This window comes from Sorex fumeus, unplaced genomic scaffold (assembly GCF_029834395.1).
Source record: "Sorex fumeus unplaced genomic scaffold, SorFum_2.1 ptg000008l, whole genome shotgun sequence".
In the NCBI taxonomy this organism is placed as follows: domain Eukaryota; kingdom Metazoa; phylum Chordata; class Mammalia; order Eulipotyphla; family Soricidae; genus Sorex; species Sorex fumeus.
This window is the reverse complement of record NW_026606065.1, coordinates 9,003,066-9,024,504: the sequence shown is the minus strand read 5'-3', so window position 1 is coordinate 9,024,504 and position 21,439 is coordinate 9,003,066. Positions and strand designations below refer to the sequence as shown.

Genomic DNA, 21,439 nt, shown 5'->3' with positions numbered 1-21,439 from the left:
CCCGGCGGCCCCGGGAACCGTGTCCAGGCCGGCGCCGCCGCGCCCGTCCGAGCAGCAGCAGCAGCGCAGCCGCGCGCCCGCCCGCCCGCCCGCGCTCCCGGCGGCGCCTCCTCCCGGCGCGCGTCCCCGCCGCGCCCCGGTCCGCCCCGGTCCGCCCCGGCTGGCCGCGCCCCCGCCCCCTCGGGCGCGCCGTCGCCGTGACGTGCGCGCGCCTGGGGCCGGGAGCTCGGGGCGCGGGCGGCGGGCGGAGACGGACCCGGGATCGGCCGGAGCAGGAAGCGAGCGCGCAAGTCCCGGGAGTCGCCGCCGCCCCGTCCCGGTGCCGCGAAGTCGGCGTCGTCGTCGCCTTCGGCCCGCGCCGCCGCTCACCGCGCCCTCCCGCGTCCCGGGCGACCGGGGGGTCGGGGGAGAGCCTGGTCGCCGCGCACCTGCCTTCGTGCCCACCCCAGTGAGTGTCCGGAGTCGCCCCCCTGCCCCACCCCCGTCCCGCGCGCGCGTCGGGGGCCGCCGCGTTTCCAACCTCCCAGGACGCGGTCGAGCAGGTGATGGGTGGGCCCGGGGTGGGAGTCCAAGCTCCTGCGCACCCCAACTTGGAGCTCTCCTTCCCTGGACTGGTCAGCGCCCTCAGACCCCTGCGTGCCCCCCCCCCCACCCCCCGGTGGGGCCCAGGTGGAGTCGGAGCGCTCGGGTGTCCCTCTCCCCGCCGTGGACACCCGGCGATGCTGGGCTGTGCTTGCTAGCTCACTCGCTCGTAAACAAGTTCACGGTCAGCACTGGACCCGGGCAGTTTGTTCTGGGGTCGGAGGGTCCGCGTCTGGCGCCGGGGGACGAATCCTGATCGCCGATCCGGGGTCTTTGCAAAACTCTTATTTTCTTCCTTTCTTTTTCTTTCTTTGTTTGTTTAGCAGATCTGGTACTTGGAGTTTGTTATTTTCTATATGCTACATGAAAAGTAAGCTTAGGTGAGGTAATGCCCCTCCAACCGCTCTTTAAACACTTGAAAGGCTCAAAATTTAAGGGATTTCCATTGCATTCCTGGAACGGACCTTTGGAAATAGTTCCTTAAAGTTTGAGAAACGGTGCGTTTTTGTGCGGCGTGAAATAGATGGGGGTGAACGTTTCCAATTGGACTTTAACACAAGAAGCGAGAACTGGGAAGTCTGACCCTATTAAAAGTACACTCGAGATGAACATTCAGTTGCTGATATGCTCGTAGGCGAGGCGGGGTGTTAAGAAAATCTGTCCATTTTAAAATAGAGTCGTGAGTTGAGAGTTTCAAAAATAAGCTCAGCCCGACTTTCCAGGCCATAAAATGTGAATCTTGAACTTGGGTTGGTAGTGGTCATGGTACAAAGGTTGGCAGCAAAAAAGGAGTTTCTGTACAAATTAACTCAACTTCATAGATGTCTTGGGTTGTGGTTAGCCCATTGGAAATTGTTTAGAGAAAAAATTACCTTGGTGTCTTTCATCATTAATTTCAGCAATACCACAATTGGGACTGTAGCCAGAGCCTGAGACAATGCAACTGTTCAATATAAACTCATTGACTTTTAAATATCCACCTCATTTGGTCGATTTTCAGTTGTGCGGGACTCAGGACATCCCTGTATGTTCTTCCAGCTCTTTCATTGACAGTTTTGCTTTCAGAAATAATTGAAAATGGCTGTAACAGAAGTGGTAAACGACATTAAGAAAAGATTATCATGATTTAAAACTATAAGTCATATGCATATTCATCGGTGGCTAGAATGATAAGAATACTTTAGTGACACATGGCAACATGTAATGGAAGTTAATCAAGCTGTTAAAATGGATCAGAAATAATAACCCATGGGGCTTATCTGCAATGGATTTCCCCTTCTGTTTATGTTTATGTGATCAGGTTTTAAAATAACAGTGGCCAGGAAATCTGAGAGAGACTGAAGGCTCTTTTCTCATCCTGTTGTGACTTTGCCTGGAGACCGTGTGTATCATGTAGCCCATTGTTTAGATAACTGGGCTGTCTGGGGGTTCGAAAATACAGCTTTTTACAGAAAGGTTTCAAGTTTTTGGCCAGGGGAGGTTTGAATAAGTACCCCAACTATTTAAAAAAAAAGTAACCAATTCTCACTGTTACAATTAGAGCTCCATTTTTTCTACTTAAAGTGTCAGTTTTGAAAAGATACCTTGTGCATTTCCGTTTGATTTTTTTCTTCTATTATTTGAAGTAAAAGATTGAAAAATGTATTACAACTTTAATAAACTTAACGCAGTTTAATTGCGATCCTCATAAGGAGTCACTACTAATAATTTGTGCACTTGTCCTGGCTTTGTCTGCAGCACCACATAAATAAATAAATAGGTACATTTGTGAACTGGCCTTTTAGTGGTGTCCGACTGTTGATCATTTGTTATGCATTTTCCAAATCCAGAACACTGACAGAAGGACTTGCTCTGCAAAATAATTTTCAAGGTTGGTGGTTTTTATCTTCTATGTATGAGGAAATTGAGGCTCACATCAAGGTAACCCAGTGTATCACCTCAGAGACAAAGTCTCTTTCACACCCAAGTCTTTGTTTTTGGAACACACCCAGTGGTGCTCTTAAGAGACCATTTGTGGTGCTGGTGCAAACAGGGGATTAAAGTAGAATCAGCACCTGCAAGGCAAGCACCATAACTCCTAGAGTATCTCTCCAGCCCCAGGTCTTAGGAGGGTGAAACGTCTCTCCTTTCCACACCAGACCAGGGTGCCTTGATCTGGGTCCATTTAGTAACAGTTTCAATCAGCCTGCAGAACGATGTGTTCAAGAATGCCCTTTGAGGTTTGAAGAATGCACACATCAGTGGAGATAAGTAATGTCATGGCTGTGGTTTTGGAACTGCTTTTGAATTCTGTTTGTTTCTTTATTCTTAAATGGACAGCCTTGAATGCTGACATGATACCGCCCCATCTTTTCTGGTGTCAGTTCCACAGTATTACATGTACTGTACACTTTCAATTTTTCTGAGTTTGTAAGAGGGAGAATTAGACTGTACTGTGACACTGGTTTTCATTGTAACTAAGATAAATAGCATAATGTTTCTGATTGGGAATTGTCAAATTTCCCTCAAAGAGATAGATTGTTAACCATAACGGCGGGAGCTATCTTTTAAATATTACATAATTGGTAATTTCTAGGAGGGAAAAAGTTTCATTATTAAATTCTCATCATTATAATTAGGACTGTGTGTGAGTGTGTGTTTATTTCATGTGTGTTTATTTTGTATGTGTTTATTCCAGGAAATGTCCCTCGGGCTGAAATAGACATAAAGGACAAAAATGAGCACACAGTTAATCTTTTGTAATGAACTAGGAGTACTCCGGGGAGTGAATGTTGTTGAGAAAAGAGCAGAGAAATCTTAGGAAGACTGAATTGGGTCTTTCACTTCTAGATCCGAGCTATTAAGAATTTACATTTTAAGGATACCCATATTCAGCTGTAAATACAAAACCACCATCCAAGGGCTCATTATAAATTTTTAATGGATGATCTGTAACATATCTGCTAGTATGTGTGTGTCAGGACCTTACTAAAGGTAAATAAGATTAAATTCTGTTTCTGGGGGCCAAACAGATAGTCACTGGCCAGAGTGCTTACTAACATGAGACCCCAGGAATGCATATGGTACCCTGAGCACAGGGCCAGGTGTGCGCCTCGCTCTAAATTCTATTACTGAGGCATTTTAGAATGTTCAGAGGAAATAGTGTTTTGCACCAAAGATTGTCATGCTTTTGTTTTTTACGACATTGTCTGAACTGTTAATAGTCTTCCTTAAGTACTAGAATATCTGTCTCTGGCTTTCAAAAATGAAGTTGTCTTCCTGAGTAGTTGGAGAAGAGTTGAGGAATGACTGTAGTCTGCCAGACGTTCACCCGGTTTGTGCTGAAGCATGGGAAGTCAAATTAGAATCAACACGGGACATTTCCTGGAATAAACACATCCTGCTGGTGTCCAAGAGAAGGGGAATCCTATTTATGTAGAAAGTGTGTCTCCAGTGAAACTACCATGCTGGAACGCATTCCTTTTATTGGTAGTCACGGCCACATTGAATAGGTTGCACAAAGCAAGGTGGTGTTCTGCCAAAACCACAAGAATCTTTATTTATGTCACCTACTTGTTATTATTCTTGGGAGTGACCTGCTGCTTCGCCTTTACAAGGTAAGGTATATTACATGTAGCAGAATTAAACATTTTCTGTGATCATCTTTTACAGCAAATATTTACTGAAGGCCTTTCGTGTTTGAAATACAACTATAACAGGATCTTACCCGTCCTGATCTTTGAATTTAGAAAATTGAAAGAGTGGTAAAGACGTAAATGGAAATACCTGTTTAAAAAAATCATATGATGTGTCAGAAGTTTGTCATAACTGCTCCAAAATATGGTGCAGCTATTATCCAAATTATTAGAACATAGAGTCTAAGAAGGAAACTATTTATTTTTGCTCAATCAGTGCTCATGACCTGGAGCCACTCCCAGGAATACTGGTCCAACTGGGCCTGATGGTTGAATGCTAGGGCCCAAGTATTTGGCTCAAGAAAGAGCATCGTGCATTGCAGTGTGAAGGCCTGTGTTTGATCTCTGTCATTACAGAAAACCCAAAACAAGAAGTTTAAACACTCTACCTTTTTCCTGTAAACACTTGTCTATAGGAAAAATATATTTTCTTTCCATCGGTCATAAGCAATTCTAAATATAGGGGGGAAATGCCAATTTGGGGAACAGAATCTGAAACTATATAGGAAAACAAAACACTGAAGTCTTTAAGACATTGTCTTTTGAACTTTGGTACATCTACACAATGGAATACTATGCAGCTGTTAGAAAAAATAAATTACTACAGAAAAACTACATTTGTAAGTTACTTTCTTGTTTGGGAAGTTCAGGTTCTACCTACTTTTGACACTTTTTCGAGTCAATGGAACTGAGTTCAGTAATCAGCTATTCTTCTTCTTTTTTTTTTTTTTAGCTTTTTTTGGGTCACACCTGGCGATGCACAGGGGTTATTCCTGGCTCTGCACTCAGGAATTACCACTGGCAGTGCTCAGGGGACCATGTGGGACACCGGGAATCGAACCTGGGTCGGCCACGTGCATTTGATTCTTAGAACACCTTGTCGAAGTAGATGTCATACATATATCCCTCAAACAGGTGAGGAGATGGAGACCAAAAAAAAAGTACCGTATTTAAGATCATGTACATGGTTGCTTAGAAGTCTAGCTGAAAATCGAACAAAGACTCCTACGTTTCCATAATGTTGCTCCCCATCTCCATAATTCCTGATATTTTTAGTCTCTGAGCCGTGGTCTGTTTCACTTTATGGCTTGAAGTCCAGTGGTTCAGGAAAGTGAAAAACCAAGGTCACTAAGATGATGGTTTTTATACTTTTTTTCAGTTGAAGGTGAAAGATGGTCATGATGCATTATTATGGGACCAATTTAACTTTTTTTAGGGTGTTGTTGTCAATACACAATCATCCTCAGAGCTTGATGCTCAGGGATGGCTCCTAGTGACAGTTTGGTAAATGGGGTGACAACAGTGTACTGTTGGGGATTGAACCTGTTCCTCCTGCATACAGATCATGTGTTTGACTTGTTTTTATCAACCTACCTACTTTTGACACTTTTTCGAGTCAATGGAACTGAGTTCAGTAATCAGCTATTCTTTTTTTTTTTTTTTTAGCTTTTTTTGGGTCACACCTGGCGATGCACAGGGGTTATTCCTGGCTCTGCACTCAGGAATTACCACTGGCAGTGCTCAGGGGACCATATGGGACACCGGGAATCGAACCTGGGTCGGCCACGTGCAAGGCAAACGCCCTACCCGCTGTGATACGCTCCAGCCCCCTGTACCATAATTTTTTTATCCAGTCATCTGTTTTTGGACTCTGGTTTGCTTCCAAATTTTGGCTATCGTGAATAGTGCTGCAATGCACACAAGAGTGTAAATCTCTTTTCTGAATTTAGAGTTTTTGGGTCCTTGGGATAGATATCAAGAAGTGGATTTGCTGTGTCATATGGAAACTAAGTTCTTGGTTTATTTATTTATTTATTTTTTTTTGAGAAATGTCTATATGTAGGGCATTTGCCTTGCGCACAGCCAGCCCGGCTGAGCCGGGTTCGATTCCTCTGCCCCTCTTGGAGAGCCTGGCAAGCTACCAAGAGTATTCAATATGCCAAACACAGTAACGAGAAGTCTCACAATGGAGACGTTACTGGGCCTGCTCGAGCAAATCGATGAACAATGGGAGGACAGTGTGACCATGTTTTGAGAAATGTCTATATTGTTTTCCAAGTACACTGAACCAGTTGACATTCCCACCAGCAGTGAATGAGGGTCTACTTTTTTCCTTATATTCACACCAGCACTGATTTTTTTTTTTATCTTTTTGATGTGTTTCATTCTCACTGATGTGAGGTAATATCACATTGTTGTTTTGATGTGCACATCTCTAATGATTAGTGATGCCAGCATTTTTTTAATAAGCTCTGTGACCATCTATATTCCTGCTTTGAGCAGGTTTCTGTTCACCTCTTTCCACTGTTTTCATGGGTATATATTTTTTCTTATGAAGTTCTACTAGTGTTTTATATTTTTTGAATATCAATCTTTTATCCAATGAAAGGTGGTAAATGTCTTCTCCCAGTCCGTGGGAATAAGCAGCGTTCTTAGTTAGATTTGAAGGAAAAGTTAATAGTTAACAAAGGTGGAACATGGAGGTAGTACCGAGGTTATGGTGTGCTAGCCCCTGATTTGAGTCTCCAGCACCACGTGGCTTCCTGAGAATCTCTAGGGGTCATCCTGGAGGACTCTGAGCACCTCTGGGTTGATCTCAGTGGAGATCACAGGGTGGTAACACATGGTCTAGGCCACACTGCGTCGGCACTAGGGCCCCGGCACTAAACCACAGCATTGGCCAAGCATTGGGCAAGTATCATAGAGTGTCCCCTGGCTTCTCAGAGTACTGCTTGGATGGGTCCCCACCTTAGAGGAGAAGAGTTTTCCGGGGAATTTTAGAAGTAGCTTTTGCGCTTGGCACTGTGGTATTGATCTGGTTACTAAATCTGCTTTGGTGACTCACTAGTGAGTTATGGTATATTTGTGGCGGCGGCATTATGTCTTCATTCGTTTTGAGTGTCTACAGTGGCCCAGACACTGTTCTAATTGCCAACAACATAGTGATAATTTAAGACCACATCCCTGTACTGAGTGACATATCATTGTTGTTTTGAATTAAGGTAATTATAGACTCTTCATACTGTGTAATCAGCAGACTGACCCTGAACTTGGGTTAAGCAACATGGTGCTATTTAAGGATCACCGAAAAACTCATTGGCTCTCAAAGAATCCCCATCTGGCCTTCGGCCCCCTGAGTTACAGCACTCTTCCAGTGGCCTGTTTCTGATAAATGGGTCCTTTCTGTCTTTTTATCTCCAGAAAAAAATATAATGAGCTCTGGGACGTATGTTGGCCTTTATAAGAGGTGGTTGGCCAATAAAATTTTAATAGGCACTGTTGTTTATTATACTCATGGTATGTGTCAGGAACTGTAGCAAGTAAGTACTTGATGTCCATTACATAGTCACTTAGTCACCATGTCACACTAGGGCACTTAGCATGAGGACTCTTACTTTGCTAAACATTAGGAAACTGAGACACAGAGATGCTAAATTTACACACGCTCCTGGCCAGGATGGGGTGGCACTGGAATTTGGATTCCTTGTAGTGCTTCGAACTTGCTATGTGTCCCTTTGGAAGGAGCACTCATAAGCCTCCAGATTTGTGCCAATCTCCTGAATGAGCATGTGGATGAAGACCGGGGAGAGTGAGAGGTGGGCGGGGAGAGTCATTACAGCTTCTTGGGGGCGTAGTGGCACTTGGGTGGGGAGAAAAGGGAGGATGGGTATTTGCTTACACAACTGCTTGTGACCACCCTCATTGATTCCTCCTTTGTAAAGAGTATTGATATAGCTATGAGGTGATCCTGTTTCTTACCTTGGTCAGATCACCAGGTTTCTCTGCACTTTGGGTTTTTGATGGATTGATCTACCTGGTGTGATTCTTCTTACGACGGAGTTGTATAATATATGTGAAGCACACGTCACAATGCCTCGCACATAATTCGTATTTATTTTTACTATGTTTAAAAAAGTTCTTTCTGGCCACATTTAATATAGGAGATGAATTCCTATGGAGCGGCGTATGTAGAAATTTGATTGGATTCTGGAAAGGTGGACATTTTAAAAGTAGTTTTGAAATTTAGGGATGCATCAGAATTTCCCAGGCAACTAGTGAAAATTCATGTCAGGGCAGTGTGGGTGAGACCCAGGCATTCACATTTTCATAGGCTTTCTGGTTAATTGACCTGTGCGCCAAAATTTGGCAGCGACTGGAACTTTAAATTATCCCTTCGTCCTCTTCAACAACAGAAAACAGCAACAACAAATTGCTTGGAATTACCAGGCAATGTATGGTAGAAGGAAGTAAAAGATCAGTTACCAGAATTCTTTCGTTGATTTTTTTTTTTTTTGTAAGCTTATTTGAGGCATGGATCTTAAGAGGACAGATCGGTTTTAAATATCACACCTAAAACTCAATTGTAGTGAGTGTTTCAGCTTTGTTTGGAAGGGAGGTGTGTTTTTTTGCTGTCGTTTGAAAGCAGTTATGCAATAGTAATGCTCCTTGCATACCTCCAAAGATCTTTAGATGGTTCCTTAGAATTGCTGTTGAATAGCTTTGCTTGGGATTTTTCACTGCATTAGGCAGGGTCCCAGCAGGAAAGCCCAGCGCCTACCGAGGTTAGGGAACAAACAAGGGGTCACCCAGGGAGGAGCAATGGCAAAAAGCCCTGAATTCGCCTGAGGTTCTGAGAGGAGACCCATGGGAGTTGAGGCAGGCAGGGGAAAGCTCCCCCCCCCCCCCCCCTCTGGCTTTAGGGAGCCTGGGTGATGATCAGTGCTGGCTCGTCCTCCCAAGGCAGGAGTAGAGCAGACGCTTGTGGTTGTGGTGGCCCAAGTGGAGAGTAACTAGGGCGTTGATTAGAACCTTGGGGAATGCGAAGCATTTCTCTGATGCGTTTAAAATAACTTTTCGCATTGCGATACGTCTCCCGAATGCCTGAAACTGCTTGTTTTTAGCCATGCTTTAAGGAAATAGTTTCTTTGCTGTTGCTGTGAACAGTTATTTCAGTAACCAGTAACGATCTGTATCATCGAGTGAAGAACATAATCGAAGTCTGTTCGCTTATAGTGCTTTAATTAACACACTGCTGAGCTTTAATGAGGTTTTCTGAGGATAGCTTTATTAGGTAGCCTTGATTTGTTAGAATAAATGTTTTTCAGTAAAATTATTTAATGGCTTCAGTTTGGAAAATTTTGTCATGGGAAGTCCCTTGCTTTCTGGAATTTACAACCCCTATTCCTTGGAACCGCTTATTAGCACCACACCACAGCATACAATCCTGTCGAACAGTAGAAACTAGGCTTCGGTGAAGTGATTGTTATTCCTCTCCAAATATTTTAAGACAGGTTAAATTTCTGTATTATATATAGCAGTTTTCTGTTGCTCAGCTGTATTGTGTGACTGCAATTTTCACTTTGTTAAACCAATGCTTTTCATTTTGGATATATTTCTGAGGATTACTAAAGAAGCGGATTCCGCCCCCCCCCCCACCCCACCCATTGAAGTGATGATAGCGCTCCCCTGAATATGAGCAGCAGTTCTCCAAAGACAGGTTACAGTTTATACTCCTCTAAAGGGTTTCAGGAAAAAGAAGTAGATTTTTTTTTCCATTTCTGTTTTTTTTTTTTTAATTTTTATTAGTGAGGCATCATGAGGTACAGTTGCAGACTTACAAATTTTTGTGCTTGGGTTTCAATTATACAATGATCAAATACCCATCCTGCCACCAATGCCCATTTCCCACCACCACGAATCCCAGTATCCCTCCCACCCCCTATCCCCCCCCCACCCTACCCTGCCTCTGTGGCAGGGCATTCCCTTTTGTTCTCTCTCTCTTATTGGGTATTGTGGTTTGCAAAAGAGGCAATGGGTGACAATCATGTCTGGTCTATAGTCTACTTTCAGCATGCTTCTCCCATCCTGGGAGGAGCCTCCCAACACCCTTTATTTGGTGCTCCCTTCTCTATCTGAGCTCCCTTTTCCCCTAGCATGTGTGGTTGGTCTCCAAAATTCCTGGTACTAATCTCGGCCTTTCTTGGGTGTTAGTCTCCTATTTTGTTCATTTATGTTCCCCAGATGAATGCAACAAAGAAGTAGATTTTATTTAGATTAAGTTGCAGCTGGATTTTGTTGATAACTTCCAGAAAAGGTAGAACTAGATCTCCTAGATCAGCTAATTAAAGAAATGACAGACACCTGGATGTGAGACTTTATTGTTTATGGATGTCTTTCAGTATATATAATTGAGTCATACATAAGGTTTTAGGTTTTTTTCTTCTTTTTTTTAGCTTGTTTTTAGAAACTATTGAGAAAAAGAAATGGGGTTGGAGTAAACCAAATATCAGCCGTACAGGGAGATTATACATTTTGATATTTTGTCTGTCAACTTTATTCTTTGAAAAAAAATCCAGCTTTTATGGAATATTGTAAAGGCATATTGTTTGTTTTGATATGACACTCATAGAATTATATCCCACAGGAGACAATTGAGCTGTTGGCTTTTCCAAGTTAAGCTCTTCCAATTTCCTTGATTTAAGGATTGAGTTATTCTAGAGAGAATTTTTCTCTTGTTTTCTTGTTTTCTTATTTTCTAAAATTAGATGAACCAGCTGTGTTTTGGTTTGTGGGCATGATATTCCATTTGTTATCCTTTTGGTATTTTGAGGGAAAACAAAGTATGCATGTAAATCTTATTTTGAAGAGGAGTGCATTTCTCTTCTTTTACTATTCATCATTGTGAAGTTGAAGATGTGGAGATCCAGAGGATTTGTGACTATTATTTTTGTGCTTGAGGTTTCAAACCAAACTCTCTCCTGAAATGAGATGTAGAGAAAATGGACGAGTGGAAAGTAGAAAGCAAGTCACTGTTGACTCATTGGCTGCTTGGGGGATTTATATTGAGTGAAGAAAAACTTTCTGTTGTGTTTGTTGGAGAGAAAAGATGACAAGAGTGGAGTAAGTTCATAATGACCAAGTTTCACTACAGTATTGAAGTCTAAGTTGGTGATATTAGTTATAAAAATGGAGATAGTCTGACATGTTAAATTCAGTAATGTTAGTGTCTCTCAAGATGAACTGTTTAGTAAAGGTGTGCTCCTGGAACTGGTTTAAACTTTCATCGACTTTGGGTCTTTAGGATCCTGTGTTTGACAGAGATTAGTAGTTTTAGGACATACAGGTAGCCAAGTGGATCAGCTTGTTGAATAGATCAGTATATAATGATGAACCGTGTGATTTGAAGTGACTTTAGAACAGTATTGTTTGACTCATTCTAGCGGGTCATTAATATTTTGTGAAAAGTGTTTTGTGGTCCTTTGCACACTTAATGCTAACGTCGAACCAATCTTGTGGTTATTTATTTATTCTTCATTTGGGGGGCCACACTCTGCAGTGCTCAGGGATTCCTCTGAATGAGCTCTGTGCTCAGGGATTGTTCTTGGTGGGGGAGAGAAAATCACATGCATTGCTGGGAGTCCAACCGAGGTTGGCTGCATGTGCGGCAAGCACCTAACCCACTCTGCACCCTCCTGGGCAGCTGAAGTGGTTTTTCTTAGCCTGTTTTGCAGATCAGGGAGCCGAGGTCTATGTAATTTACTAAGATAGAACTATTGAGAAGCAGAGCTCCGAGAGATCTTCAGATTTAGAAGTCTAAATTATCTTTTGTGTGACTGTAGCCTTCCAGGAATAATTTGAAGACCTTGCAGGACTAATCTGTTTTGTTTCTGTAGATAAACAGGGAATCACAGAATAATGACATGCATACAATTGTTGCCTCCCACTGGGTCTAAGAGATAGCGGCTCTCTGAAAGCCTCTTCTGGCCTTCCTGAGAGATCCCTGCTCCATGCAGTGTCTCTGCCAGTGATGAGTGGAAAACTTGTTCTTTTTTTTTAAATTTAGGGGGGTGGTGTGCATTCCTGCCAGAGCTCTATGGTGCTTAGTTCATTAGTGCTCTATGGCCCCCAGGGCTACCCATGGCAGTGCTGAAGGGGTCATGCAGTGCCCAAGATGGAACACAGTGCACATGCTTGACCCATACTCTGCCACCGGGGCCACATCCTGGCCCTAGTAATTCCCCATTTTAAAACAAGTAATTCTGTTGGGGGAAAAATGGGCTGAAGATTTGACTAGACACCTGTCCAAAGAAGACAGTTGGCCAGCGGACACATGTAAAATTCTCAACTTCATTAAATATTAAAGAAATGCAAATCAGGGTCTCCGTGAGCTGTCAGCCTCACACCTTGAAGAATGGTCTATTTGAAAGAGATTGGAAACGACACATGTTGGCTGTGGTGTGGAGAAAGAGGAGCTCTCACCTGCTGTGGGTGGGAGTATAAATTGGTAGAGCCCTAATAGGAAACAGTATGAAGACTCTTTCAAGAATGGAAAATGGAGATATTCTATAAGATAATGATATTGGATACTTACTTGAAGGATATGAAAGCATTGACTTGAGAAGATATATGTATTCATAGCGGCATTATTCTCCATAGCCAGGACATTGAAAAGCCTAAATGCCCACCAGCAGAGGATGACATGAAGAAGCTCTGGATATACTACTAGGATATACAGCAGATGAAATGTGGCTTTTTCCAACAATATGGGTGGAACTTGGGGTGACTGTGCCAAGTGAAATGTCAGAAAGTGAATGACAATTCCAGCTTTCTCTCAGGAAGAATACAAACACCACGACCATCAGCCAAAACAACTAATAATCACAACTGAAGTCACAGCTTAGACTGAAAAATAATAGTGGTTACCTGAGGAAGAACTTGGAAGAGGGAGTGGAAGGTAAGGGCAGACAGAGGTGGTCAGCCTGGTTATAGGAATGACACAGGCACTTGAAAGGTGGGTGTGGTGGTACTTATGCGCAAGTAGAGGTTTGGAGCTATACTTCTTCAATACATAATATTAGAAACCAGTGATAAATCTATAACATTTTAATTGTAAGAGAAATTACTCATTATAATCACATAGTTTACGAACTGTCTTTAAACAGATGTGTCCCTCCAAAGTTTTATGTAAACTGCAGTGAGAATTGAACTGTATAATTATTTTTGTTTGTTTTTGGGCCCCACTTAGACATGCCTAAGGCTGACTCCTAACTCTGAACTCAGGGATCACTCACTGCAGTGCTCAGCGGACCACTTGCAATGCCAGGGTTGGCCACATGCAAGGCAAATGCCCTACCTGCTGTAGTCTACTCAAGTAGTAATAGTTTGCTTAAGTCCCTTCAACTGTAATTTTTTACTGTCTAAACTAAAGTGCTTCCACTTGTAAGGGGAAGAATCATTTTGTAAAACAAATAGTAGTTTTTAAAAAATTTTTCTAATCTATATGAACCATTTTACATGTTGTCTTTGTATAAACATGTTGAGTGAAATACACACTTTATATAAATATAGCTAAATTGTTTGGCCACATATTGTTATTTTTTCATATTATTTTTAATATAAAGTGATAGACAACTTTTCACTGATTTGTACTTTAGTAGTGTATAAAATAAGAATAATACTCTTTTTTAAAGAGTGGGATGTAAGTTCAATATGTAGAAAAATGGTTAAACTCTTTGTGCCATAAGTTTTTTTTAGATAAAATTAGTTTTTTGTTGTTGAAATGATAAAACCAGTGATTTGCCTGACTAAAACACCTTTGCTGAAAATAACATTTTTGACATTTTTATTAAATAATTTTCATGTGTCATTTATTGCTACAAGTGTTATAGTTGTTACAAGTATTATTTATTAAATAATTAAAATCAACAAAGCTATAGGCTATATTCTGCTTTGATGTAGTCCTGAGTAAAGGCTATGCTAATAAGACCATGAGCTCAGATGCATTGTAACCTGTTTTTTCCCCAAACACTCAATAGAGACTGCTTTGTAACTTTCTAATTAATAGATTCAGTGGCCTACTTAAGATCTTTATTCTTTTCTAGCCTCATTAACTATAGACTAACAAATTTTCTTTGAATTATTTTTTTTCCTAGTTCCTGTGGTCCTTCACTTTCAGATCTGTTTCTCTATTTTGTTTTTGGTTCTTATATTTTATTTGGTCCATCCTTTTATGCCCATGTCTCATAAAATCCTAAAACAGGATGTCTTGTTCACTTGGGGCAGTTTCATTGAGTTATGTGCATATTTAAAATCAATGTAATGTCAAAAATTATATTTTGATTGCTTAAAAATATATGTGGTGTTTAAGCCAGGGCTCACAACATGCAAGCGTGCACGCCTATGGAACTGTGTCCCAGGCCAAGTCTTGAAATATTTAAATGTCAACAGCAGAGCTTGCTATGCTCACTGTGTTAAAGTTTTTGAAAGGTAAAGTGTTAAAGATAAAAGTTTTCCCAGTTCCTATTTTTCACTTGAATTTGATCATTGCTAACAAACACTCTCAGGCACTTTCCTTGAAGTGAAACGTCTTACTCAAACAAAAAACAACTCCACCCCCATAAGAATGTTATCAAACTTTGAATATCATTTCTTGATAGTCATTCTTCACTGGAAAAATGATACTGCATGAAAAGAGAAGAAAAAGGTTCTTGAAGATTGTAACTCACTAGTATTTTCCTTGTGGCTGTCATCATACTTTGATTACTTTATGCTTGATTCCTGCCTTAACTATAAAATGTTTAAAAAAGATGGATATTTGAGGATCTCAAGATAAAATAAAAATTGTTAAATTTTACTGCTTTATTTTAATTTTAAGTAATGCAGCATTCTTGACTCTGGGGCCTTGATTACTCAGTAGTGTTTTATCCATTATTGTTTCTGCTTCTTTAGGGCAGAAGTAATCACATTGAGAAAATTCTGCTAGAAAAATCATGTTGACCTGGTTGATTCTGGGGAGCTATCCTGGGAGAGCTGGTCTCAGTTATTGAACTGTGAATGTGTTTGGTTGTCCTGCACACTCGCTATGTAGGAGCCTCCAGTGTTAGAATTAGACTTTATCCCAGAGTTAATTTCATTGCAGTTCCTTATTGAGAAGTTGTGAAACAGGTTTAGAGAGGATAAGAGACTGTTGAAGGTCGTACAGCTTAAAAATTACTGGCAGAGCTGAACAGTAATTTATGTGGCTCTTAATTTAGAGAATTTCTCTGTCCATATCGTGTTAGGAAATATAGAAACCCTTTCAGACACGTTTTGTATAAAGCTCTGACTAGAAAAAAGCATTTCTGTTTATGCTATAAGGATACAGTCAAGTTCAGTACAGTCAAGTTCAAATCCTTCAGAGATTTATTTTGAACTGTGTTCCAGCACACGAGGATCAGCTTCCATTTATTTTTTTACCTGTTTAAAAAAAACCACTTTAATTAGATGGAAATTTAAGTGAGAAATTGAGGTTATTTAGCATTGACTATAATCATTGCTAAGAAAACCCTCAAAATAGACCTGAGTGAAATCAATATAACTGTTTTGATGTTTCAGAGAATAGCAGATGATTATAAATAAAAATGAAAATGATCACCTTTTTGGAGAGTATTTCTTATCAAAATAATTTTAGTTGGGAAGCATTTTCCAAAAATATGGGAATAGCATGGGAGCTATTAGGTTCCAGTCACTCAGATTCAGCAGTTGACAAATCATAGCTAATATTACTTTACCTTTTAGGACAAGCAAACACATTCACAGTTCAATAACTGAGACCAGCTCTCCCAGTATGGTTCCCCAGAATCAACCAGGTCAACACGATTTTTCTAGCAGAATTTTCTCAATGTGATTACTTTTGCCCTAAAGAAGCAGGAACAATAATGGATAATCCTCTCCCTCCCTATATATTTTTAAGCTTTAATTGACATTAGATTCAGGTGTACAACAGAAATGATCGCAAAACATCTAAGACTAGTTCATATCCTTCCTATTTTCATAGTTGCTTATTTTCTCTTGTGATGAGGATGCCATTAGAATTTTTTGATTTGGGGGCCACACCCAAGAGTGCGCAGGGGACCATATGGGATGCTGGGAAACAAACCTGGGTTGGCCATATGCCAGGCAAATGCCCTACCCGCTGTACTGTCTCTCTGGCCCCACCATTAGATTATTTTGAATCAAATTCCAGAGAGCACATGATTTCATCACCTAGAAATGTTCCAGTTTTCTGGAGAGAGTAGTTCTTAAAATTGTAATTTGGCATTTGTAATGAAGTGTCTGGACATGGTAGCTAGAATAAATGAAAGAAATCAGAAGTCATTTGTAAACTGACTTCTAACCATTTGTTCCTCTGATCCTCCCTATTTGTCTTATTTCACTTTTCTTTAAACTCACTTTTTTTTTTTGCTTTTTTGGGTCACACTCGGTGATGCACAGGGGTTACTCGTGGTTCTGCACTCAGGAGTTACTCCTGGCGGTGCTCAGGGGACCATATGGGATGCTGAGAATCGAACCTGGGTCGGCCGTGTGCAAGGCAAACGCCCTGCCCGCTGTGCTATCTCTCCAGCCCCTAAACTCACTTCTTTTATATTTTGGTATTTGGGCTTCACCTGGTGATGCTCAGCAGTGACTTTCGGTAGTGCTCATGGATTATATGCAGTCCTGGGGATCAAACCTAGGTCTCTTTCATGTAAAGCATGTTTTTGCGCTCATTCAGCTATGTCTCTGGCCTTCCCTCTAAACTTCTAAGAGAAGACACTTTTAGCTCTTTTCTCCCCCGTTTACACCATTACTCATTGTGTTATTATTTCTACCTCCTTACTATATTGAAACTGTTCAAAGACCTAGCATTCCCATTTTCAAATACATTTGCTGTATAGTTGGCATAATTTGTTATTTGACTCATCTGACTCACTTTCAATGTTGACAACACATTCTTATTGAAACTTCTCTCTCCTTTAGTCCAGGTGGAAAAGCAGTGAAGCACTTTTCCTCTAAGGAAACTTTTTTGGATCATTTTTAGCAGATTATTCACAACTGCACTGTCGCACTGTCCTCCCGCCGTTCATCGATTTGCTCAAGCGGGCCCAGTAACGTCTCCATCGTGAGACTTGTTGTTACTGTGTTTTGGCATATCGAATACATCACGGGGAACTTGCCAGGCTTTGCCGTGCGGGCGAGATCCTCTCGGTAGCTTGCCGGGCTCTCCGAGAGGTGCAGAGGAATCGAACCCGGCTCAGCCGGGCGGGCCGCTTGCAAGGTAAACGCCCTACCGCAAGCAATACAAAACAGTTTAGGGGCAGGCTTTGGAGGAGGTAGGAATACTCGAAATAATGGTGGGAGGGTGTAATGGTGGAGGAATTGGTGTTGTAATGTTGAATGTAATATGTTATTGTGAACAACTTTATAAAAAAAAATTTAAAAAAGAAGAAAAACAGTGAAGAATGCTGACTACATGGCTTTGCTCCCCAAAACATACAGAAGTCTAAATTTAAAACACATACAGAGAATAGCGATTCTAAAGAGAAAAATTCCTCTATTTAGAAGAATTCCCTCAATGGCTCTTTACTAGTCAAACTTAAAAGTGAGGATATATTTCCAGAAAATTTGTTAATGACCAAAAAGAAAATAAATGGGTAAGAGCCTATAGAAGAGAGTACAAGCAGAAGAGCACATGTCTGGTGAGGCCCTGGGCTCTGTCCCTGACTCTGTTGGGCTCAGTGATCCTGGTGGGCACTGTACACTGCTGGCTGTGGTCCCTGTTTACCAAAACGATTGGTGGGGGCAGAAAGAGACAGAGACAGAGACAGAAAGGGGAGGCAGAGAAAGAGAGAAAGAGTACATTGAGAAATTTAAGCTCTCTAGAGATACCATTAATGCCCTAAAATTATTTGGTAGTGTAATAAAGTCTACTCTGCAGATAAGTGAAAATTTGGGGCATCTTTTGAAGCAGTTACGGTTGCAACATAAAAAGTGGTTGAATTTCCACAGTGACTGTTACAATTGAGAATATACATTTCTAGGGTTCTCAGATGACAGAACCAGAAGTCAGTACTTTTTCAGAGGTTCCTGGAGATTCCAGTCAGTAGTTTGTCTTGAAAGAAAAAAAAAACCACTATCTTTTCATCAAACATATATACACACATATGTTATTGGGGAAAGTACTTAGAATTGAATGGAGGGATCCACACATTACAGGTTTCTGTCAAACGTTGAAGAAAATGGAGGTGACTGAAAAGAATAAAAACAATTTAGTTTTTGTATGCTAAATATTAAAATGCTTATTTTCTCATGGGGGAGATTAAAAAGTGAGCATATTCTATGGTGAAGACTCTTAAAAATATTAAGTCATTAAATTATATGCTATGTGCCAGGGCGAAAACTCAGAGGGCTCTGTGAGGCTCAGGTTTTGCATGCCTGAGTCCTGGGTTTAAGTCCCAGCACCACATGGTTCCAAGGAGGTAGTGGTAGCCCCAGCATTAGTAGTGTTGGCCACTAACTTCCCAAAGAAGAAAAAAAAATATGCTTGTAAATCATTATTAAATATGGAAATAAAAGACTAAGGCTATTAAATCAGTTTTCTGTTTACTAGCAGAATGTTTTTTTTTTTTAAAACGCAAAGCAGGTTACTCACTATTTTATCTTTATTTCAAAAAGCTCCTGAGATGATATTTCTGTAACCACTTTTGCCTCTGTTCTTCCTGAAGATTCTTCATATACGACCTAACTCTCTCTATTTTTATGTTCTGTCTTTCGGAGCTGTAGTTCATTTAATCGCTGTTGTGTTTATTTATCCCTTGTACCCACCCCCTATCCCAAACATTTTTTTTAATTTCTTTTTTTAAAAATTTTATTATATATTTATTTTTTTATTAGACATATGAGGTACAGTTGTAGACTTACAAATTTTTGTGCTTGGGTTTCAATTACACAATGATCAAACGCCCATCCCTCCACCAGTGCCCACTTCCCACCACCACGGATCCCAGCATCCCTCCCACCCCCCAACTCCTTATCCCACCCTTCCTTTGTGGCAGGGCATTCCCTTTTATCCTTATCATTCACATAATTGAAGACCAAAAAATTTCATTTGAGTCTAATTTAAGATAAACCTTGTGAATGGGCCATTTAGAAAATTCTTGGACCAGAGTTCAGTAGTACAGTGGGTAGGGCATTTGCCTTGCATGCAGCTGACTCCGGTTCGATCCCCGATCCTTGTCCTCCCGTAGGATTCTTATCCCCTGAGCACTGCCAGTAGTCACTACTGAGTGCAGAGCCATTAAGTAATGCCTGAGCATCACCAAGTATGGCCCTAAAACAAAAAAGGAATGCTCCTTTTGGACTACTGTTTGGTTTGAATATAAAGAAAGCGTTTTCTTCAAGCAGTCGTTATCTTGTCATCTTGATGATAAAGCAGAAGTAGTGGTGAGGAAATGATCAGCTCCAGTTTAGAAAACAGTGTAGCGTGGAGCAGCTAGGCTCGAAGTTGGGTCCTTTAATGAATGTTAAAGCTGTAGACAGTTTTGTAGACTGTATTAATAACCTCATCATTATAGTATCCTGCTCTTTACTAAAACATGCTGTTTAATTGCAGTGTTGAAAGATTTCAATTTTACACTTTTTAGAAAGACACACTTAAATTGATTTTGTGAGTAGACAAAGTCATTGTGTTTATATGTGCTCCGTTACTGATTTTGTCTGGTTTGATAGTCACTTAAAAATGTGTTATGTCATTGTCTCAACTATGATAGTTTATCACAAGTAGAACAGTACAGTTTGTACTCTAGAGTTTGGAAATATTATATATGTAGAGAATGTTGAAAATGAAATGTTATTAGCAATTTGATGTTTCATATTCTGGGAAAGCAGGCTTTTTACAAATAAAGGTACCGGAGAACACTTGATGAAATTTCCCAAGTTTTAAAACAGATTCACATAAATAGTAAAAATGACTTGGAATATCTGGTTTAATATTAAATTATATTACAAGCCATTGTAATCAAACTAGGGTTCACAGTGAGAGCCTCATAGAGGAGTATTAAGGAATTAAAATTTGTTTACTTAAAACCATTTGCCTGTCTCTTGCCTGCCTACTAGTAGAGGCTCTGTGCCAAGTTCTGCAGGTGGAATGGTGATCAGTAGACATACGAAGTCCCATCATTCAGCTTATGTTCTGGTAGATAGACATTAAACACCTGTTTGTCTTATGGCTGTACTTCAAAGAAGTTCAGTGTGTGCTTTTGTGAGCACACGATAGGGGGTAAGGGAAGGAGACAAGAAGAGCGTGGGGTGGAGGTGAGACGTTAGGCTGGTTATAGAATACCCTGTCACCCTATTTTAAGCACCCTGTACACAGAGAAAATTCATTCTTCATTTGTTCACTGTGGGAAATACTTAGAGGAAGTCATTAAGGATCCTTGAGGGGGACAGGAAGAGAGTTGAAAGGGCTTGAGTGCATGCTTTGCAGATAGAGCCTTGGGTTTGATCCTGACATTCCAGAGTTCTTCAGGCTTTCCGGCCCCCCCCCCCCCCCCAACTCCCCTGGGGGTTACTCCCAAACTACAAGTTGGGAATAATCATCTCTCAGCACTGATGGGTGTGGTCCAGGCTTTCGCTCTCCAAAATATTTGATACTTCCTCCATGTAGAGATAATCTCTGTTGTTGGCACTTGGGTCTATATTTTAATATTTTTTTATGTGTCTGTTTGCACCTGTATATTTTCAGGAATGAAATTGAAAGTAAAATGAATCTCCTTCCCTTCTAGGAAGGTAAAGGTAAAGGTAAAGGTAAAGGCCCTCCCGTTGATGATCGTCGATTTGCTCGAGCGGGCCCAGTGACGTCTCCATTGGAGACTTTGTTGTTACTGTGTTTGGCATATCGAATACTCACGGTAGCTTGCTGGGCTCTCCGAGAGGGGCGGAGGAATAGCACAGCGGTAGGGCGTTCGCCTTACAAGCGGCCAACATGGCCGACCCAAGTTCGATTCCCTTCTAGGAAGGCCTTAAAAATGAAATGCCTTGGATTCTCTGTAAGATGATTCAGTAAATGTCATTTCTTTAGAATGAATGATTCTTAGATTCCCTGTATGCTATATCAGGATCACCAATTTTCTTTAGATAAATCAACACTATGCCGTAGCACCACTTAGTAACCGCCTTATGATTATGTAGGTGGATACCCATTAATGGTTTAGTTTGTTCTTTTGGGCCATACCTGGGCCAATTATGAATTTGTGATAAACGATGAACAATATTTTGAATCATAATATTTTTGAACCAGATGGGAGTAATTTATATTTATTATAGGCCTTTACTAAAAAGTGAAAAATGACTAGATTTCTCTCCTATAATCCAATTTTTTATAATCC

The 21,439-nt window shown here is 40.9% G+C and overlaps 1 protein-coding gene across 2 annotated transcripts in view; it reads left to right on the top strand.

Annotated features, from left to right (window-relative positions):
• The first annotated feature begins 372 nt into the window (after nt 1-372).
• MYO6 (myosin VI) overlaps nt 373-21,439 on the top strand; it is a 147,199-nt gene continuing 126,132 nt past the window's right edge. For both annotated transcript variants that reach the window (XM_056108666.1, XM_056108660.1), the window contains exon 1: nt 373-448. The gene's annotated coding sequence lies outside the window, so the exon portion shown is untranslated. The remainder of the gene's footprint in view (nt 449-21,439) is intronic.